Source organism: Mirounga angustirostris, unplaced genomic scaffold (assembly GCF_029215605.1).
Source record: "Mirounga angustirostris isolate CCGP_5_RB_7025 unplaced genomic scaffold, mMirAng1.0.hap1 SCAF_1, whole genome shotgun sequence".
In the NCBI taxonomy this organism is placed as follows: domain Eukaryota; kingdom Metazoa; phylum Chordata; class Mammalia; order Carnivora; family Phocidae; genus Mirounga; species Mirounga angustirostris.
Window position 1 is genome coordinate 53096526 of NW_026991709.1, and position 24172 is coordinate 53120697.

Here is a 24172-nt window from a genome sequence, read left to right on the forward strand (position 1 = left end):
TCCATCTATCTATCTATCTATCTATCTATCTATCTATCTATCTATCTATCTATCTATCTATCTGTCTATCCACCTATCTATCTATCTTATATCCTAATGGTTCTGTATCTCTGGAAAACCATAACACAATTGTTATCCTCATTTTAAAGATGATGAAATTTAAAACAATCAGAGAAATCAATTGCTTGAAGTCACACAGTGACTAAGTGACAGAGATAAGAGTTACCCTACTGATTGTTTCCCAGGATGATGCTCTTAAATACAGAGCTATACTACCTCCCTCGCTGCTCCAGATCCACTCTGTTCTAGTACTCTCCATTCTGGCCATGATAACTTTTTTAGAAGCCCCCAACATGCTCGTCCAGGTCTTCATCTGGAGTGCCTTTTCTTACTTGTATCCTTTGAGAAAACACCACCTCATCTTGAATATGCACCACAAATACCATGCCTTTTGTGGTTTGTAAATCTGCTCTGAAAGCAATTCCCAAACACTGATTGCTAAAATGCCATTAACAAAGACAGATTTTGGTATAATTCCATAGTTTCTCGAGGTATGTGATATTAGGGAATGGTTCTTACTTGGTACAAATAGGAAAAGGGTATTTTTTAAATGAGCCTCATTGATTTATACTTACATATCATAAAGTAGGTAATAATTTGGCCAACAACCCTGGAGATGATAATAGGACAGGTAAATAGCCTTCCAAAATCAACACATTTACATTTATACATTTACCAAAGTAAGAGTGAACCAACCTTTTCAAGTGAAAGAACACTGACTTTGGAGACAGACCCACCGGGATTTTAAACTCTTTCTACCACTTACCATCTATGTATCCTAGAATATGATACTTAAACCTCTGAACCTCAGTTTCTCTATTTTTAAAATAGAAGTAAAATAACTAGATCATAGGGCTTTTGCCAGGATAAAATGAGAAAATGCTTATAAAGATCCACACGTGGCTGCAGGGAACACATAAATGTTAGTTGCCTTCCAATCACTATTTATCCCCTTCCCTTCAGTGCTGCTACTCAAAAACAGAATCAGCTATATTACAGACTCTTTAATAAGACCTCATCGGACCAACTGAAATATTTGTCACATCCATTACTTTACCCTGATAAATGTGGACTACCACATTTAGGGACTGTAGATAGTAGGAAACTAAAGGGATCATTTGAATAAACATGGCACATCCCTTATGAAAAGCTGCCAGAGTTAAATATCACCACTGATTAACTCATGCTCAATTTATATCTGCATTGCTACAGAGGAAAAACCTCCTGCTCAACAGCAGCATTTAAGTTAACCCAGTCACCCTTTTAGCAAGAAGCAACAGACGGGACTTGAAAAACACCGGTGAGTAATATTTAAGCCATTCATAAACAGCTCCTCTGCACAGAGTCCAGGGTGGGGATGGGGGAGCACCACACAAGCAAAGCTAAAAGAGCTGTCCGCTATGAACTTAGGGTATGTAGTTAAGAAACTGAGCGAGAACATGAGCTTGAGCATGAGAGAGAGAGAGAAACAGAGAGACAGAGAAACCAGTCTCCTAGTTTTGCCTCTGAACTTGAAAGCAATCCGGGTGGTAACAACTGGGAGGACTTCTGGCAGGAGTGGTGGAATTTTCAGGAGCTCGGAAACACCAAATTGAGACCAGTATGACTGTGGCAGCTGCAAGCCCCACACAATTAGAATGTTGGCAAGTAGAGCAGAAAACAGAGCCAGGAATAATACTGAGTAGCAGCAGAGTCTCTAAACCTGACCATTCCTCCACATGTTTTAAACATATGTTTAGCCCAGCAGGGGTCATGGTGACAGCTGAAAAGCCCCTTCAGAAGCTGTCAGAGATGGCATTTGTGAAAGCCTCTTAGTGCCTTAGTGTGCCAATAAGGGTGTTTTCCTCTAGTGTTAGCAAGAAATAAGCCTGAGAAAATGCAGCATGCGGGCCCAGGGGGTGAGTGAACCGTCACCGAGAGGCCAGGATATCTCCCTTAGGCCAGGCCACCAATGCAACTCCTGCAGCCGCTAGAGACCATCACCTCATCATGACACTGTCCAACTTCCCCACAAGACCTACGGAATACCCAAATGTCACTGAAACGGCTCGGCTTTCAGGTCTCTGAACAAACCACCACACCCGTTGCCTCATATAGTGTATCTCAATAAAGAGTATTTAGAGTGGGTAATTTGCTATTTCGAAACTGAATGATCAAAAAAAATCAATTCCTGGGGTGCACCTGGGTGGTGCAGTCGGTTAAGCATCTGACTTTTGGTTTTCGGCTCAGGATGTGATCTCAGGGTCATGAGATTAAGCCCATCAGGCTCTGCGCTCAGCACGGAGTCTGCTTAAGATTCTCTCTCCCTCTCCCTCTGCCCCCTCCCCTAAAATAAATAAACAAATCTTTAAAAAAATGTTTTTTAAATCGATTCCTGTTATTGTCACATAGAGCAGGAAAGCCACTGGAGTAGCTGCATTGAGAGTTTACAATTACCCATGCCTCTTCAAGGTCACAGAATGATCATTTTCCTTATTTGGTCCCTTCTTTTGCTTAACTATTTTACAAAATAATAATACACCATAGCTCTGGCTTTGCAAATATATTTTTAAATTTAAGCTTTTTTAAAACACTTGATTAGAAAAAATAAATTGAAATAACTTTTAAAAACAAAGTAAAAAAATAGAAGTAATCATCGTTTCATGTAACCATTTGATATTAAATGAATGCTTCAAAAAATTCATGACTACAAACAACACCAAGTCACTACTCCCATTTCTTTTTTTTTTTAAGATTTTATTTATTTGCAAGAGAGAGAATGAGAGACAGAGAGCATGAGAGGGAGGAGGGTCAGAGGGAGAAGGAGATTCCCTGCTGAGCAGGGAGCCCGATGCGGGACTCGATCCCGGGACTCCAGGATCATGACCTGAGCCGAAGGCAGTCGCTTAACCAACTGAGCCACCCAGGCACCCTCACTACTCCCATTTCTGAATGAAAGACCAAGGGCCACATTTCAACAAATTAGAATAGATTAGTTTTGCAAAGACAGATTTAAGGATCCCAAACTCTATCTTGTTGGTATCATAATGAAAATTCAGTTATTATACAAACGTCTGGAAACCTGCGTCTCTTGCCCCCTCATCCCCCCAGGTCATTCTTTCATTCACTGTTGCAAGGCTGCCACCCAAAATTTAGTCTCTAAAGCCAAAAACAGGACAATTTATCTTAAAAACCTAGTCAAATGTTGGAGAGATTCTGAAAAACTGGAAGAAAGGTCCCCCTGGTGATATAAACTTGACAATAAAGTCAAACCCACTGAAAGAAGTTAAATTCTCATAGTCGGGACGTAAAAAGTTTCCTACAGCCCAGGACTACAGCTCTGTAACAGCATCACAAGAATAAAAGGCAAAGCATTCAAGTATTTGCCTTGAAATAAGCCTGCAAATTTGAAGATGAATGCCCCAAGAGCCAAGATACTCAAATGTACATCTATTTCACTGGAGTTTTTTAAAGAGTGGGGGTTTACAGTAGAAATCATTTATTGGGTTACTAAATGGCATAATTTATCAAACACATTTCCAATTATTTACTAAATATACTTCTTTCAAATATCAAAAAGTGCTCTTATTCCTCACATTCTAAAATTTGATAACTAAACATCATCCTTTTCTAAACCTATGATCAATTTATTTTTCCATTTTAACATTTCTTCTCTAAGTCTTTCAATACCAAAAAGATGGTATATCCTAGTGCTTAAAGCTATCCTATCTGGTTTCCAGTCCCAACTCTGCCTCGGACTAAGTGGAGTCCTTGAGCAGGTGATTCTACTTCTCCTACATCAATCTCCTACATCCCCTCACCTTTAAAATAGGGTAGTAATAACAAAAGCTCATCATGTTGTTGTGAGAGTTTTAAACAGATGCATTTACCACTTATTATGCACTATTATTATTATGAATTATTATGAATCATATTATTATGAATATTTATCGCTTTCATTTGTTCTTAAATAGGCAGCATTTTCTGGGGAATCAATCCCTTCTACTTATCTACTTTTACATGTTATTACCATAGTTTAAACTGGCTAGATCTCAAAAAATTTTAGATACAACCTATCACTGAAGGCCAAATGTAACAGACAACAAAGTCCAACAAACAGAACCTATTCTAGCCAGACAACAGACAGGCGGGAGGAAAAAAACGAGCTAGAGATAGTTGATTGGTTAGAGAGAAGAACCATACAAGTCTGAATAGAACTATTTGCAGGCAAGAAATCTTCATCTTCTGATATTGTTCCAAATAAACAATGGAAGTTTTTTTTTTCCTTTTAAGGATCCAAGAACAGCTTAGAAAAATGTCACATTTCATCATATTACAGTACTGGTTACTAAGCAAAATATTTTCTAATATTGACAAGATAACAGTAGAAGTTACCAAGCAAGCTCTTTCCTCAAAGCTACAAAATTTTTCTCTTTTCACCAATCTTATGATTCATAAATGTTTCAATTATATTGGAGAGTTTTTTTTTTTTTTCTCTTGGGTTTCATCTCCTATAGAGAGTGGTACAATATTTTCTCCATGACTTGTCATCATGATGGTAATAGCAGCCACTGGAAATTCTGCCCACAAATATTCATGAACATAACACCCTACATACCACCAAAGACCCCAAATCGTCAAAGCAATCCTGAAAAAGAGAATAAAGTTGAAGGTATCATAATCCCAGACTTCAATATATACTACAAAAGTTGTAGTAATCAAAACAGTATGGTACTGGCAAAAACAGAACAGAGTCCAGAAATAAATCCACACTTTTATGGTGAATTAATCTATGAAAGAGGAGGCAAGAATATACAATGGGTAAAAGACAGTCTCTTCAACAAATGGTGTCGGGAAAACTGGACAACTACATGCAAAAGAATGAAACTGGACTACTTTCTCACACCATACACAGAAATAAACTCAAGATGTATTAAAGACCTAAATGTGAGACCTGAAACCATAAAATTCCTAGAAGAAAACATAGGCAGTAACTTCTTTGACACTGGCCAGAGAAAAATTTTTCTAGCTATGTCTCCTCAGGCAAGGGAAACAAAAGTAAAATTAAACTATTGAGACTACACCAGAATAAAAAGCTTTTGCACAGTGAAGGAAACCATTCAGCAAAACAAAAAGGCCACCTACTCAATGGAAGAAAATATTTGTAAATTATATATCCAATAGGGGGTTAATATCTAAAATACATGAAGAATTATAACCAACACACACAAAAAAAACAAATAATCTGATCAAAAAGTGGGCAGAGGTCCTGAATAGCCATTTTTCCAAAGAAGATATACATATGGCCAACAGACACATGGAAAGATGATCAACATCAGTAATCATCAAGGAAATGCAAATTAAAACCAAAATGAGATATCACTTCATACCTGTCAGAATGGCTAAAATCAAAACACAAGAAATAACAAGTGTTGGCAAGAACATGGAGAAAAAAGAACCCTTGTGCACTGTTGGTGGGAATGCAAACTGGTGCAGCCACTATGGAAAACAGTATGGAAGTTCCTCATAAAATTAAAAACAGAAATACCATATGATTCAGTAATTCCACTACTGGGTATTTACTCAAAGAATATGAAAACACTAAATCGAAAAGATATATGCACCCCTATGTTTACTACAGCATTATTTACAATAGCCAAATTATGGGAGCAGTCCAAGTGTCCATCAAAAGATGAATGGACAAAGAAAATGTGGTGTACATATTCTACAATGCAATATTATTCAGCCATAGAAAAGAATGAAATCTTGCCATTTGCAACAACGTGGATGGACCTAAAGGGTATAATGCTAAGTAAAATAAGTCAGAGAAAGACAAATACCACATGATTTCACTCATGTGGAATTTAAGAAACAAAACAAAATAAAGGAGACAAACCAAAAAACAGACTCTTAAATACAGAGAACTGGTGATTGCCAGAGGGGAGGTGGGTGGGGGATGGGTGAAATAGGTGAAGGGGATTAAGAGTACACTCACCATGATGAGCACTAAGTAATGTATAGAATTGTTGAATCATTATATTGTACACCTGAAAATAATATAACAATGTATGTTAATTATACTTGAATTTATAAATAAATAAACACCCAACATATGCACATCCTTCACATTTGTTAAAGGACTGTCCTTATATTATCTCATGTAATCTTTACAACAACCAAACAGAAAAAGAAGGAAGTCTATTTTTCCAGTACATGAAGAAACTGAAGCCCAGATAAATGGTTTGTCTCAGTTCTGATGCAATTCTTTCCCACCACTGACGCTGGGCCTTACGTCCAGGCTGCACCCAGGACCACCACACATACTGCCCTGTTGTTAACGTGGACCCGTGTATTCTATCTCCCTATCTCATCTTGGTGACAAAGTTTTCTGGCTTAGGGCTTATTAAATTCTAACCCAGCTCCAGCGTTTCCAAATAAGATTGCCAAGGATTATTTAACCTCAATCTTTCTACCAGCTTGTGGTTTATCATATGCATGTCATCTGCCCCAGTGAATTAGATTAGAAATCAAAATAACAGTAACAATATTAATAATAGCAACCACAAGGCAGCACTATGACAGACCTTTCATCTACAATATATTTCATCCTCACGACAACGCTGCAAGGTAAGTTATTATAAAATACCAGTTCCTTTAGGATAATAACAAATTCCAAAGATGATCTCATTTATATCAATAAACAAAAACCTCTTTCTTGGCTTGTCTATCATCAAATAAATACCATCCACTCTAAGTGAACATCTAATAGAGAACAGCATGCTAGAGATCCCTCCCCTCTTAGATCCATTTTCCTCTTCTCTTATTTACCTCCAGGGGGCAGTACAGTTCCGATGATAGGCTCTGGAGTCAGAATCCCCGGGGCTGAAATCCCTGCTCTGTCAGTTTCAGTTACACAAACTAGGACAAGTTAGTTATCCTGAGCCTTAGTTTCTCAGGCATAAAATGAAGAAACGAATAGAACCTACTTCATACGATTGTTATGAGGATGAAATGAGAAAATGACCAGTATATAACAAGGATTCCATCAATACTTGTTTGCTGTTATTATTCTACGTTATCATTATTTTAGCCTTTCCTGTATATCACTAAACATAATTTATTCACCTAATATATTTTAAGCACCTAATATCTGTTAGACACCGTAGGTGATAAGGCTAAAAACACGACCCAATCCCTCATCTCTGTAAGTTCACAGACCAGCCTGAGAAAACACACTTACAAACAGAATGCAGTAAGACCGATATACTAAGTACTGCAAAGATACAAGAAGGGTGGATGTCTTCACCTCCAACAGGGTAAGTAAACGGCACGGAGTGGGAAGCCTCTTGCTTGTCCATTGTTGGACAATGAATAGATAGATAAAATTGAGTTGAAAATGCCCACCTCCCAGTCTCCTGACACATACACACCCCTCATCCCCCCCAATTCAGGCACCATCCCTAGCTGCTTGGACAAACACACATGACATGAGCTTAGCCAATTAGGTTTTCCTGACTGGCCCTTTGATTCTTGAGAGAGAGGGGTCAAGTTGAATAGCCAGAAAATATTCCTGGTCCCCACAGCAGAGGGCAGTGGCCAGTGGTGTGGTGGTGAGTAACCAGGGGCATCAATGCTAATGGCAACACGAATAAAGAATGATTCTAAGCAGGCTATGCCAGTGGAGTGATCCCAGCTGTGTCCTCAGCTGCTTAGCTTCCCTTGGTCCCCAGTCTCTTCATAAATCAGATCTCCAGACCTCTGGCCAATTGTGAGAAACCCAATATCCTTTCAACAATTATTTCTCTGCCTATGTTGGACCGAGGTTCTCTGTTACTTGAAACCAAGAACCCCAACTGGTACCTTGGGTTATCAAGTAAAACTTTCCAGCCTTATTGGAACTGTGGCTTTGACTTTCCAAGTGGCCGCTAATTACCACTTTCTTCTATGTTAACTAAGATATTATTTTGTTGCCTTTTGCAGCCTAAACAGACATTATCGTGGAACTTTATCTTGGCAAAACGTGTATCAAGGAAAGTATTGTCTGAATTTTCATTTATCAAAAGAACCAACTGTTCCTACTTGCCACAAAAAATTCTTCCATGACTCATCCCTCCACACAAGATTCTTAATCTTTTCATTTTATGATAAGCAATGAAGATGAAAGCAAAAGATACACAGAAGAGCAATGTAAGCAAATGAAGAAATAAGAAATCATTTATTGGTTTCTCGTAGGAGTCAACAACCCACTCCTATTTTCGTTTTCCTCCTAATATTAGGTTGATCAAATTGGCATATTTTTTAAAAGGCAAACAGCAGTTAGGCACCCAAAGTGGAAGCTTCAGTCACAGACACACCTCAGCCTGTGGACTGCCGCCGCCACTGGAAATGAAGAGATGAAAAATGTTGATTTGAAAATGCCCACCCCTCTGGGAGGTCCCCAACGACCACCAAGTTGGTCTTGGTATAAAGAGAAAGATCCTGGTACCATGAACTACTGGGGGGAAAAAAAGAGAGAGTGAGAGAGATTAGTTTTGCTTCCCTATTTGGAGTGTAGGGTACAGAGGCAACAAGACCCAGAGAGAACATTTAATAAGACCTTTTCATCACTTTCATATCCCCAAGCTTCTTCCTCCCCCCACCCCTTATCACTTCCCAGCTGTCTCCAGATTTTATTTTGTATCCACTTCAGCTATGAGGTCAGAGTTAAGCCTTCAGGAATGTGTCTCTCTATAGGCAGAAACCTGATTCCCTCTGAAAAACTCTTAGTAGACCTTGGGAAAACTGCAGTTGCTATCACATGTACAAAGAGAGCTTTTGCAGTCATTGGACTTTAAATGTTCTGTTTGTTGGACTGCCAAAAGGTTACTGCTCCCTGGAGAACTGAGCCAGTTCCTCTAAACCCCTCCCACTGACTCATATGTTTGTCTGGCTGCAGCTGCTAAAAAAGATGGGAATTTAAAAGCTGCTACACAAGTGCAAAAGCAATAACCAAAACCGTGGCAATATCCTCAGGTCTCGAATAGAAAATACGCTTCCTGAGAAAAGCAAGGGTAGGGGAAGGAACATTAGAGAGAAAACAGTGGAATACAGAATGGATAAAGATGAAAAGAAACAGGAAGGAAATCACAAGTTCTCAGGGCTGGAAACTATTTTGCTCTGTGACCTTGCTAAAGGCAGTCTCGTGGATTTATTTTCTTCCCCCTGCGGTTAAATTTTCTTTGACCTAGATTTATGTGGTGGTTGATATTGATAACTTATCAGTATCACAATGTTAAAATCATATTCTTCATCAATGCTTAATAATGCTTATTATTTCATTATTACTTCTATCCTAACAATACCCCAGTGAGTTAGGACATAAGATATTTCCTACACAAAATAAAAATTTCTTAACTCTCATATCCTTGTATACAAATAAAAAAAAACCTCGTAAGCCAGCACCATCATATTCCAGGATGGACTCCATCTCTGCAGCTTCTGCCACCCCCACCTCCTTCCATACTCCCTAGTGTTCTCAAGTTTTCCCATCTCTCTCATCAAACAGGAAAGTGATCTAATAAGCATTGATCTAAGGTGTGAAGGAGAAACAGTGCTGTCATTCTCAGCCATTCTTCCACCTTCAAAAAGAGACAAAGGGAAAGAATAATGTTCACCGCACAGAAGTTGCCAATAACAGGACTTTTATTCCTGAGTGTAAGAGTTAATAGGAGACAAGAAGCCTTCCCTGAAACCCTTCAAACCATGCTGTTGAGATATATTAAAGGTACAGTTCTCTAAAATCCCAAAACCTTCTCCACTGATGCCTACCATGTCACAGATCCTCACCAATCCATTTGATTCAAAAACAGTTGTTAACACTGCAAAATAAAGCCCATGCCCACTAATTAGAAATGTCATCTTTAGTGTTTGTTATGAAACACTCTGCCTTACCAGAATCTGTCTCTTCCATAGCCTTTCTTCATCTGTTATCAAAAACAGGGGTGTTCTGTCTTACGGCTGATTAGCCTAACAGATCACTTCAGAATTTCACTACCTATATCTCACTTTTCTGTGGTTGCAATCCCATCACCAACCACCTAATCTGTACTTTTGCCTGAAGGTCTCTGGTAATAGATATATAATCCATGGACAACTCCCCTTGATTTTTTTTTTTTTTTAAGATCTTGATTAGGTGGGTATTGTCAAATGCTCCATGGATTCATTTTCTGCCAGCTTCAGCATATTTCCACAAAGATCTGAAACTATTTATAAACTGCTTCACTTCCTGGAAAGTTTTTGCTACTCCAAGGAAACTTCTAAAGTTTTAGAGCATCACTTTGGAACTGGTCACTTTGGCACTGATCCCATTTTTTTCATTCTGGGGGAAACTGTTTCAAAAACTCATTATTTAAATAATCCTAACTAAATTGCTTATTTTATTTTGTGAAATTGTACCTCCCCCGCAAAACTATAAACTCTTAGAAGGCAAGAAATATGCCTGCCATTTGTTTGTTCAGTTTATCTTTATAATCACTCCTCCCAGTGCCTACCACAACTCCCATGCACACAGTGGGGGTACAATGGCATTGTGGTAATGAGTGCTGAATTAGGTAATTCAATATTTAATGCTGTTTTCAGGGGCCAACATTTCTGTCTCTACAGACAAATGAATATGGAGATGTTAAAATAGCTTGAGCTTTGCAATACAAACTGACACTTGTCTCCTAGCTAAGAAATGTAAAAATGTAGAGCTGGGGAAGGAATTATATCATTTGCTATCTAGAACACAGGCTAGTATCTCTGGCTTGTCAGTGAATAGTTATACATCTCAAGGAGCTCGGTATTCTTGCCCTTGAAATCACCAGTGAATGTGTACCAAAAAACCTTGCGTTTTCATTTTTTTTTTCAGATGCATTATGGCATCAGATGTTTCTTTAGGTGTATCTTATTTTTACTTTAGGCCATTACTTCCCACAGTAGTGTTTGTAATATATGCACGCTAGAATAAGTTAAAAGCTGTTATCGCTTATTAGCTATCATTTTTGGTGTACATTTAAACTTTTTTAGTTTCAGTATTTATTTCATATAATTTTATCCTTGTTAGAGCAACCCATGCATCAGCATTGAATATAGTTTTGCCTGCAAAACTGTAGCTTCTTTTTTATTGCCATTAAAATACAAATGAATCGGGCACCTGGGTGGCTCGGATGGTTAAGTGTCTGCTTTCAGCTCAGGTCATGATCCCAGGGTCCTGGGATCAAGCTCTGCATCGGGCTCCCTGCTCAGCAGGGAGCCTGCTTCTCCCTCTCCGTCTGCTGTTTCCCCTGCTCGTGCTCTCTCGCTCTGTCAAATAAATAAATAAAATCTTTAAAAAAATAAAATACAAATAAATCATTAGCCTTAGTGGATATTAAACAAGTTAGATCAGTTTTTACCAAATTATAATAGTTACTTTCAACAGTTAAAAGGGGTTTGGAAGACTCTATGACTTAGGTTGGATCCTAATTTTGAAGAGTAACATTTAGGACATGCTTTGGCTCTCTTGGGCAACATTAACTGTAAATATATATTCATATATAAATATGTATACTTTTATATGTATACACACATCAATATTTATGTTCAATATTTTTTAGATAAGCTCGTATAAAGAGTGTCTTTCTTGCTTGTGTCCCAATCAGATCCAATTCCTTTTAATTTAAAAACAATATAGGAGCGCCTGGCTGGCTTATTCAGTGGAGTGTGTGACTCTTGGTCTCAGGGTTTTGAGTTCAAGCCCCATGTTGGGCATGGGGCCTACTTTAAAAAAACAAAACATAAAAACAATGGAAAGCAAATTGCTTAGGGAAACAAAAAACATCTGTTGATCACTTACTACATACCAATATCCTCTGTGATTCTCTCCTAACAACCATGCCAGATAGCTATTATTCATATTTTATAAATGAAGATACTGTTATTTTCTCTAGCTCTTATGGCTAGCAAACAAAAGAGCAAAAACGGCCTGATTGCTAAGCCAGTGCTCTTTGCACTACACCAGATTCCTAGAGGACCCAACTGAGAATCACACCCAAGGCAGCTGTTTGTACAAAACTCTCTGACTCTACAGAGTGTTTGCAGATATTTATTTGTGAGATAGTTTCTTAGAATAAAACTCATCTTTCCCATAAATATAATATTAATGTTTCTGTCACCAGCTAGTTTACAGAGCCTGTTTTACATAAAATGTGTTTAAATAACTTACCCTTTAGGATTTTTTTTTGGTTTGTTTAAGATTTATTTATTTGAGAGAGAGATAGAGAGAGAAAGCGCAGTGGGGAGGGGCAAAAAGAGAGGGGAAGAGAGTCTCAAACAGACTCTGAGTACCGAGCCAGACATGGGGCTCAATCTCACAACCCTGAGACTGCAACCTAAGCCGAAACCAAGAGTCAGACGCTTAACCGACTGTGCCAGCCAGGCGCCCCTAGGATTTTTTTTTTAAAGAAGAAAACAATAGTATTGCTAATGTACATAACTATTTCAATCTAAGTGTCTTATCATGTGGTCATATAAACCTCGTGAAATACTGCTTCTCAATATACAATCTGATAAAAACGTGACAACAGGTCCAAAATGGAGTCGTTTATGGTAAGCCCCACATCACCAAACGGAGACTTAATTAATTTCAGCTCCCAGAAATGGAATCTTAAGTCAGACAATCATAAATTGCCTGATCAGCACTACTTAAGGAATCTGTCTGATATGCCCCTGCATTCTCCTAAAGGAAAGTAATATTACAATAACCAACCTGCCTTTTGCGTCATAAAACTTTCTTGTTCCCACCCTTTCTGCCTATAAAAGTCTTTCACTCTGTACAGCTCCTCAGAGCTCCTTTCTATTTACTAGACTGGATGCTACCTAATTCATAAATTGCTGAATAAAGCCAATAAGATCTTCAAAATGTAGTCAGTTGAATTTTGTTTTTTAACACATCATAGGAGATGAAGATTAGAAGGAACCCTACAAATAGGCTGACCAACTCTCAGTCTGCCCAGCACTTTGAGGTTTCCTAGGACAAGGGACTTTCAGTTTTAAAGTTGGGAGTAAGGGGTTCCTGGGAAAGTCCCAGGCAGACGGAACAAGTTGGTTACTCTGCATGTCATCTCACCCAACCCCCCATTTCGCAGGCAAAGAAACCAAGGCCCAGAGCACAAATCAGATCAAGCAGTTAGTGACCCATGACTTTTTCTCTTATTTATATGGATTCATTCAACCTCCGGACATACTGTGATTTCTCCAATTTAATCACTGGTTTAATCATTTATCATGTACACTACCCATTAGGATCTGTGTAGAACCAAATCTCTGTTCCCTTTGTATTTTCAGCAGTGGTCCAATTCCTGACTCAGTGTGTGCAACTTGATATATGCTTGCTGGCTGCTAGTGAAGAATGAAACTGTGTGGTCTGGGGGAACTGAGATCTTTATTCAAGTTTTATTGGACCAGAAAGACAATAAAACATTACAGATAAAAAGCTGGGAGCTGCACAAAGCAACAGCTTCAAGAACTTTTCCTTTATGTCCTATATATTATATAATAAACATGTATTACTTTTAATGAAAAACAAGCATTTTTAAAAGTATACTTATCAGTGCTTCGTATTCCCCAATGAACCAGAGTACCACTGATCCAGCAGGCGAAGGATAAATATCATAGGATAAATTACTACCTCAGATGTCCTGCTTGCCAGGTTTCTTGCCAAGAGAGCAACAACAGAGAACCTTCTTATCCTCTCTTATTGTGCCTCACCTGTTGTCCTCAAAGATTATTTGTGGAGACAAAAAGGGCAACCAGTGAATAGATTCTGATCTGTTTTCTTACTATATCAATAAACATTCCCTATTCCTGTTCATATTAAAATCTGAACTGGCAGTAGAACATGCTTAAAAATTGATGTAGCGTTTGAGATATGAGATTTCAAAGAAGGGAGTTTTTCTCCAGCTGTTCTGCATCTCCACATCTGCCAAAATGCTTATGGTTTGACTTTGTGCATTCCGAGTTACATTCCTCACTCTTAAAAAGATGAGAACCATGTGCCAGAACTCATTAAGAAATTACCCAGTAAACACTCTGGCTCCCAAGTGGCTTTCTAACACCAAGTAAGTTTCTTTGATCAGTAGAATGGTATATTACATTCACTATAAACCTTTAAGGGGGACTCACTGCCAAAAAATTCCAACAGAGATGAAAATACCAGAATTTTGAAGTTGACCCACACTGCTTCTTTATTCCACAGCACACAGTAATTCAAAGAGTTTAATTCATTAATATTTAACTTTGCAAGTGTTCTACACCCACTTAGAAACATCCTCTTTCATTTTTTTTCCTCCTTAAAACTTACCGAGTATCACTGTCCTATAACTTGAAACCGTACCCTGGGATTACTTTATTATGGGTGCAAAAGTAGATTTCCAGGGATCAGTAGGCTGCTGGTTGTTCTTTAACGTGTGCAACAACTCACAAGTGGTGGCACATGTGTAGATTTCCCACTCCCAACCCGCTCTCATTTCCATAGGTTAAAATGAGCAGTGCGTGTATACTGGGAGAGAAGAACACCCATCACCAAAGGGCAGTCTGGACTGAACATTTGATAGGGAGAAAGGCTAACTCTTTCTTGAGGAAAGACTATAAAGGATTTTCTCAACAGATGGGAGATACTTTTCGCATCAGTTTATAGGGTCACTTTCTTCTGCTCTATTGGCTACATTTTTTTTTGAGTTACTGAGCAGAGCAAACTCTCAAACCATGATGCTTTTTATGACAGCCTTGATGAGCTCAATACCAAATATAATTCTCACAGCAGCATTCATACTTTTGGGTAGAAAACACAGAAACAAACTCTAATCCAGTGGCGCGCATATTAGAATCACTTGGAGAGGCTGGCCAAATTACTCAAGCTCACTCCCACCTCCAAGACACTCCGAAAGGTACTCCTCTTCACCCACTCGCACGCCCATTAAAAACCATTGCTGTTGTAGCCACAGCCTACCTACCATGGATCCCACAATCAGCTGTCATCAGGAGGCCTCTAACCTACCACTCCAATAACAGATAGCAACATCTGACATGTACACAGCCTGTGATCCAGCAAGTCCCCTTGTAGGAATTTACCCTACTGACACCTGCACAAGAAGGCAAAAATGGGCAAACAGAAATACGAAATTTACCAGCTTGTAGAAAATAATAAGAAAAACTAAATAATGAACTAATTAAATAAATTGTGGTATCAACGCATTGGAATTCTTCTACTCAGCATTAAAAAGGAAGAAGTAAATCTATATTCATTTACATGAGAAAAATAACTCAGTTTTTCAAAGATTTTGACTGTCTCTGAACAGGCTTTTAGCCATCATTATTACATAGGAGCAGCACTGAGAAAAGGGGTTTGCGGGCTCAGCCTCTGCAGCACATTCACAAGAACACTGAAAAGGTCCTGTCACATCAAAGCCACAAGACTTGTGGGAGAATTTCCTGGCCTGCATGGCATAAGCACACTGGGATGATGTACATTTGCTATAACTGTGCCAGGACCCCCTTGACCTCCCCCCGCAAAGTGGCCCAGCAAGGCACAGAGCTGCGCAGACCGGTTGCCTCCAGCAGTAAGCAGCCTCTTCATTCACTCTGACTGTCGCACCAATATCTGTAGTTCCTTGTGTGCTGAGGGGAACAGGTTTGAGAAGTTGTGAATTTCAGGAACTGCAGAAGTAACCAGGATCCTGTGTCACTGTTTGTTGTCAAAGGCTCATTTTTTCTAAAGGAAAGAGAACAAAATACTGACTGTAACTAGAGCATCCTGTGCAAAAGAATGAAGGTAACTAGGGTTATCTGAAGCCTTCCCTCATCTTCTACCTGAAAGTCTTTGAAATGCTAAATTAAAGAAGCCAGACACAAAAGATCATATAATACATGATTCCATTTATGTGAAATGTCCAGAACATATCTATAGAAACAGAAAGTAGACTGGTGGTTGCCTGGGGCTGGGGGATAGGAACAGACTGACTGCAAATGGGCATGAGGAATCTTTCGGGAATGATGAAAATGTTCTTAAATTGGATTGAATGTGCAACAACTCACAAGTGGTGGCACATGTGTAGATTTCAATGTACAATGCCCTAAATTTACTAAAAATCACTGGTATAGTCAAAATGGGTAAATTTCTGGATGTGTAAATTATATTTCAATAAAGCTCTTAATAAACACTTTGAAGTAATATTAAACAATTTATAATTTTAGCCATATTATTTAGATGTCTATACAACAGAAATATATCTAAGTTATAAAAAGCAAATTGCATATACTGATCTCTTTTTTTCATTTAAAAAAGCTATAATTTAAAGAATCAAAAAATGTATTTAATCTTGAGTATGCACAGAAAATAACTAGAAGGAAATACAAGGAATGTTGTTTTTAGAAGGTGAGACTGGAGTTTCCTTGCAGGGAATTTTTTACTTCTTACTTCATGCATTTTTGCACCATTAAATATTTTTATAGGCAAATATTCCCTTTATTTAAAAATATATAAATTATCTTCAATGTCTACATTTTTCTTTTGCTCTCAAAAAAGCTTGTTATCAAGGTTCTCAGAATATAAGTATTTTTTTTTTTTAAGATTTCATTTATTTATTTAGGAGAGAGAGAGCACAAGCATGTGGGAGGCGCAAGGGGAGAGGAAGAAGTGCCCGATGGGGACTCAATCCCAGGACCCTGGAAATCATGACGTGAGCCAAAGGCAGATGCTTAACCTATTGAGCCACCCAGGTGCCCCATAAAATAAGTATTTATAATTAAATATTTCAATTCCAGAATAAAAAAGTAAAGTATTTACTGATTCTGGAAAATGTGATTAAATACACACTATCTCTTGACAAGTGCACTACAGTGACATTTTACAGAGTGGGCTATGTGTTCTACTGACAGTATGGAGATAATTTTAGGTCAGAGGTTGGTAAACTTTTTCTTAAAGAGCCAAATAATAAATACATTAGTCTCTGTGTGCCATTCTGTCTCTCTTTCAACCACTTTGTATGTCAAAAGCAGCCACAGACAATTCATAAATGAACAGATGAAAAGAACAGATTATAATGATCTCTGTATTAGGTGGGAGAATAGATATTTTTTTAATTTTAACATGTGCCTGAATATGTATTAGAAAAATATAATGAGCCCATGAAGCCCATGCATTCTTAAGTATTATAACTTAAGATGAGGCTAACTTTATGTAAGTTTTTAAAAGACTGGAGATTTAAAGAAAAATATTAAATAAATAATAGAACAGAAGATACCTGGGTATGACAAAAATCATGAAAAAAAAAAAAAGAAATCATGAAAGATATCTGCAAATGACAAATAGCATTTGAGTATAAATAACAATAAACAGTGGAATGAAGAAAATCTCTCCAGACTAGGTAATTCTTATTAGAACCCAATGTAAGGCAAAGCTCCTGAAAGAAATATCAAAATGTAGACCAAAAATCCCCAAGAAGTAGTGATCCTTAATATTTACTGGATCATAAGTTACAAACCTATTACCCAGGGGAAAAACTGCATTAACACTGTGCTTTCTGAAACAGTTCCAAATTCAGAGACTTTGACATGGTGAAAGAAAAGAAAACATACACAACAGCATCATTCCAAGATTTTTTCCAAGCACTCCAGTGCACATGATCTGTGGTCAGAGCTTCACTCAGCAAATCAAACAAGCAGACCAAGAATGCAGTGCCCTCTGAGAAACAGTGCCCTCCTCACATACCAATTGTGATGACACAGGAAACTGTGTATTGTCAAAATAAAGTAATGCTGTTGTCGACTACTGCCCCCATTCAATTCTACGTGCCACAATCCAGGTCAGAAAAAGAACAAAGTTTTAAACCTTTTGATTCTTCCTGCACTTTGCTAAACACAGCCATAATTTACAAACTGTTACCTTAACCATGGATAGGGTGTTTTCTACTTCAGAAAATCTGAACTGAGAAAGGGCAGAGAAGGATAGATGGTGGGGAGAAAAAGGAGCTAATACTTTTAAGCATCTATGTGCTAGGTACTCTACATACACCGTTCTAAGAAATGCTTACAACAAATCCATGAGATAGATATAATTCTCTTCATCTTAAGAAAAGGAAATGGAACCATTTGTCTAGATTTATCTCCCCTGTCTCCTCAAGATAAAGTTTTCATATCAGTAATACTGAAGAGCAAATACTGATCTGTAAATATATTACTTTTACATTAGCTTTTGTTCATGCTGCTAGAATGTTCTTTCCATATCTATATTCAACTAAATTGTACTTGGCTTTGAGACTCATCTTAACCATGACTTTCCCTGAGAGGCCTTCCCTAATGCCCTCCCCCATTCATGATTCTCCCTCGCCGTGGTATTACTTCCATGGGGCATCATCACTGCACATAGTCCCATGTACACTACTGAAATTGCTGATTTAGTTGCCAATCTCCCCTTGTAGATTAAAATCTCTGAAAGTTCCGAGATCACTTCAATTTGACTTCTCTCCTCAAAGCTTTACTACTACGTCTAGCACAAAGTAAGAACTCTGTAATCTATTAAATGAATGAATAAACAAACTGCATTCCCAATGTCTAACATGTAAGTGGTAGAACCAGGATTTGAACCTCGTCTCTCTTTCCAATATACCGTCACGTGAGTACCAAAAAAAAAAAAAAAAAATCAATTAATTATTTACTAGTTGCTCTTTAGAATATCTACCAGTGACTCAATTGCTCCAAATTGCCTTGGAAGTCCTTCAGGAAGTACCATAAACTGGCTTTTAAGGGACCAAAGAAAATGTTCTAAAATGTCTTAAATTCAAAGAAAATTAAAATTCTGTCATATAAAAAGCTGGGGTTTTCTCAGAATTAAATTGCCAAAGGACTAGGAAGCAGTGGTGTGGTACTCAAAAATAAAACCATCAAAGTCAAATAAATGTATCCTTGTTAAGTCCCTCTGGCCTCATAGCAGGCCAAAAGTATTTCTGTCATTCCATTTTTAACAAACCCTCAGGAAGGTCCAAGGTGGAGGCTGGCTCATATCAAATTGCCTCTGAGATTTCCCTAGAGTAGTCCATAATCCTGAGCACCCAGGAATCTATATATACCCCAACACCCCTGGCTGACTAGGAAACAAGCTGAGCTCCCCTTTAATACCAAGTTGCTTGTTCCTGCTTCTCTTGAGTTTTTTCAGATAGTTTTGTGACATGGAATGTGGGGAGGCCTGAAGGCCTTTGCCAGAGTGAATCTCCATCCTGCAGGGGCATAAATCCCCCAGCGCTGCTGGCCCTACCACCATACCGAGACCTGTGGTTCCAAATAAATTTTAGGACCTGACATTGGGCAACAACAAGCTACTGCAAGGTTAAAAACAAAACAGTGATCAGACTGATTTTTGAAATCTTCTAACTGTATCATTATTGTTATTATCATTATCATTACTATTATCGTTAGCATTATTACCTCTATAATAATGTGTTCTCATGCACATCCCAGAATGGAAGAGAGAAGGCACAACTACAGCTGGTATACCATGAAACAACCTTGAGGAGGCATGTAAAAATGTATCTAAAAGTTGAAACAGTATCTATCATGCCTGTCCTGAAGGGAAAATGATTGGCAACTGTTGCTTTAGACTACTATATTCTACTGTATTGACAAGATTAAAAGTATTTATTGCATGCCTACTGTGTGCAAAGCATTGTGCCAGATGCTCCTGCATCTCTCTATATAGAGAACCAAAGGGTTTTGTTGACTTCTCAGGCAAAATCTCTAGGGAAATTTTGGGGGGATCATCACCATTGTTTAATACTCTTAAGCTTTTCTGCTTCAGTTTTTTTAAGACACAGCATACTCATAAATACTTAAATAGAAAGAATCTTCTGCTATTTTTTCCAGTGACCAAAATATTAGTATCTGCTTTCTACGGCACTGTCTTTTAAGTATCAAGGTATTTAAGAAATTCAATTATTGATAAGAAGTTTGTTTGGAGGAGAGCACATATCGAGAAATAAAAGAGAACTGGTTAATTTTAAAGGGTATCGTATGAAAGTTTGAACCATACCTGCTCCCAAGCTATCCTCAGACCAAATACGCTCATGCCTTCAAGTCACAGGATCTCTTCTTTGAATAAAGATGTCAACTGCTTACACTCAAACACCCTTCATGAAAAGTGACACAAATACCATTTATACCATGTAATGGAAGTTGCAGTACAATGAAATACATTAGAGTTTCCATTTACATTCCCACTGTGCCTCCTTAAGGATATACCCTCTTCAACTCCATTGGACTTAGGCATTGCTCAACTCTGTAACAGCAACACAGTTAGAAACCAACTCCTACAATGGCCACAGATGCAGTTAATTCATTTAATAAGCAGTTACTGAGCATATGTGCAGGATATTGTCCTAGGTGCTAGGAATTCAAGCAAAGATGTTGTTGTGGAGACAAGCAGGTAACAGATAAACACAATCAGATCAGTATGGCATGTGTTATGATAGAAGAAGTGCACCTAATCAGGTTTTCCTGGTCACCAGTATAAGGTAACCAGTTGAAAAATCATGCTAAGCTCATCCATACTGAGCTAAAAGGAAAAATTAGCTCAGTGGGATGCTCCAGTCAATGAGCAATCTTTTTCTGACTTTGACCCCATGGACAGTTCCTATGGGAGATACCATGAACAGTATATACCCTCTTCACCCAACGACCTATAATCTAATTAAGGCAATAAATACACATTTAAAATGATGCTTCAGCAACAGAAAACTTGGGATCAAGCCCTAGACTTGCCACTTACTAATTACGTGATTTGGGACAAGTTGGGTAGCATCTCAAAGCCTCAAGTTTATCATACGTATAATGGATAACAGTATATACTTCATATGATTGCAATAAAGGTGCAATGAAATAGTGCAACCAAAGCACTTAGTCTAAGCCTCAGAACTCAGAAACCATTAGCTATTACAAAAACATCATTAACATGATTAATCTTACAGTGAGTGCTCAAATATTCAAAAGAACAAACAGTCGTTTTCAAATGCGGTTGTTTAAAAAAGATTTAGCAGAAACACTGAGATTTGAGCTCCAACTTAAAGGGAGCACAAAAAAAGATGATCCACGATGGAACAAACCATAGTAGGGAAACTCAAGATGATGACAATTTCTCCAGCAGGTAATGAGAAAACAATTTGAGCACAGCTTGTGTAAGGAAGTGAAAGAAGGGGGGACCTGAAAGGCAAGCGAGTGCCAGATGACAATAGGCCTTCACTGCCGGACAAACAAGTTTGAGTTTTGTCCGGTACATGATGGCGACTAAAAGGTTCTGTCAAGTAAAGTAAAATGACCAAAGCAGTGCTTTCTAAGAAAAAGTGAAAAGGCGTGGGCGGGGTGGGGGGCGGGTAGACAAACCCCTTAGAATGGACTGTGCTAGTCCTGTTGCTTGGCAATAAGGACATATCTTGCAGCGGTGTCAGTGGAGAAAGCTGGAGACTGGAAGCATTTTGAAGGAGTAAAAAAAAAAAAAAAAAAAAAGACATTTACTGAATGCCGTGTATTCGTCACGGTCCTGCTCTAAAAAAGGTTGTCAGGTCACATTTTCCTAAGAAGTAGTTAAGTCTCTAAACTTAAGTTGTGAAATTCCAGAGACATATTGATTCTTCCAGGTATTTTAATGACTGAGAAGGGTACCTTGCTCACTATAAGCATTAAATTAGTGTGGGTGCTCATAGTAACGGGATCTGTATTTGTCACACCCATGCTGCGAGCAGCACTATTCACAACAGCCAAAAGGTGGACACAACCCAAATGTCCACCAATGACTGGGTAAATAAAATGTGATATCCACATACAATGGATTATTATTCAGCCTTAAAAATGACTGAAATTCTGACACATGCTACAATATGGATGAACCTTGAAGACATTAAACTAAGTGAAATAAGCCAGAGACAAAAGGACAAATACACTCTGATTTCACTTATATGACATACCACAAGTAGTCAAACTCACAGAGACAGAAAGTAGAATGGTGGTCACCAGGGGCTGGGGGAAAGGAGAATGGGGAGTTATTGCTTCATGGGTACAGAGTTTCAGTTTGGGATAATGAAAAAAAAAGTTCTAGAGATAGACAGTGGTGATGAATGTACAACAATGTGAATGTACTCAATGCCACCTAAGTGTACACTTAAAATGGTCAAAATGGTTAGTTTTAGGTTTGATGTGTTTTACCAAAATAAGAAAACATAATAGTGGGAATCTGATGCCCTGAGAAGCAGCATTTTCACTCAAAACAAGATGAAGGTAAGGCCTGCTAAGGCCTTTAGCCTAGCTGCCCAACCAAAAGAAATCACCCCTCTCCCCAGGTCAGACACCATTAGCTAGGTTGTCCAACTGGAAAAATAAAAAGGAAATATGCCAACCATCACCTCCATCAGAATGATAATGGTAGCCCAATGGTGCATGCCTCTCTGCTTTTCACCTGCCCTGGTCTGACCCTAAAGGGAAAAAAAAAGGGGGAAGTCATTTTACCTATCAAAGCAACCCCTCATCTTGGTTCCTTTAAAAGAAAGGAAGCGGAGAACCTGGGTGGCTCAGTCGTTAAGCGTCTGCCTTCGGCTCAGGTCATGGTCCCAGGGTCCTGGGATCGAGCCCCACATCGGGCTCCCTGCTCAGGCGGGAAGCCTGCTTCTCCCTCTCCCACTCTCCCTGCTTGTGTTCCTGCTCTCACTGCGTCTCTCTCTGTCAAATAAATAAACAAAATCTTTAAAAATAATAAAAAGAAAAAAAAAGAATGGAAGCTTGAAGAAGGAAGAGTAACTTGCTGAGATGTCTCTGTGCCCTTAATGCCACAGCCATGACAAATGCTCTACAGACAAATTCACTGAGCTTTGAGGGACTAGAATTACTTAGTATACTTCTACATTAAAATTTCCCAAGTGATACAAATGTAGTGATCTGAAGGGGCACCTGAACCCCAATGTGTATAGCAGCAACATCCACAATAGCCAAACTATGGAAAGAGCCCAGATGTCCATCGACAGATGCATGGATAAAGAAGATGGGGCATATATATACAATGGAATATTATGCAGTCATCAAAAAAATGAAATCTTGCTATTTGCAATGACGTGGATGGAACTAGAGGGCATTATGCTAAGTGAAATAAGTCAATCAGAGAAAGACAAGTATCATATGACCTCACTGATATGAGGAATTTAAGAAACAAGGCAGAGGATTATAGGGGAAGAGAGGAAAAAATGAAACAAGACAAAACCAGAGAGGGAGACAAACCATAAGAGACTCTTAATCATAGGAAACAAACTGAGGGTTGCTGAGGGGACAGGGGTAGAGGGATGGGGTAACTGGGTGATGGGACATTAAGGAGGGCATGTGATGTAATGAGCACTGGATATTATGTAAGACTGATGAATCACAGACCTGTACCTCTAAAACCAATAATACATTATATGTTAATTAACAGAATTTAAATTTAAAAAATAATCAAATTAAAAATAATAATAATAATAAAATTTCCCACATGGATACTGTTTTTAGCACTATGCCAGATGGAATGCAAATACAGAAAAAGTATAAGATACGGTCCTTGCCTTTTAAGATCATATAACCTACTTGAAGGGACAAGAATCATACAGTGATATAATAATGAACATTATGAAACAGAATGTAATTAGGTGCTAAATTGTGTAGTACAGATTATAAGTACTCGAGGAGGTCATAAAAATGTCTAACACCCTGTAGAAATGAATAATGGGTCAAGAAATCTTTACTCACTGCCCACTTGTAGAAGCAAGCAGAGAAACCTATAAAATGGAATGAAGGCTTTTAAAATTTCTATTATATTTTAATTTTATATGTAATATACCTCTTCTACCAAACAGTCCTTTTCTTAATTTTTTTTCCAAATTTGCTTTTTTTTTTCAGGCTGTTTACAAGTAATTAGAAAATGCCTCAAAGGAAAATAAATGTGCCAACCGCCATTTGAAAGAATGTGTAAATTACCGTGAAACAGTGGTACTCAATGAAAAATTAGTAAAATCAGGCTTCATAAAAATAAACCTTTTATTCAAAGCTTGATTTGTTCAAAGCCAAGAAGAAA

At 38.2% G+C, this 24172-nt stretch overlaps 1 long non-coding RNA gene across 1 annotated transcript in view; it reads right to left on the reverse strand.

Annotated features, from left to right (window-relative positions):
* Positions 1-24172, reverse strand: part of LOC123863354 (uncharacterized) — a 334785-nt gene that overhangs the window by 304850 nt on the left and 5763 nt on the right. Inside the window, exon 2 of the long non-coding RNA XR_010406625.1 lies at positions 11213-11361. This is a non-coding gene — a long non-coding RNA (uncharacterized LOC123863354). The remainder of the gene's footprint in view (positions 1-11212; positions 11362-24172) is intronic.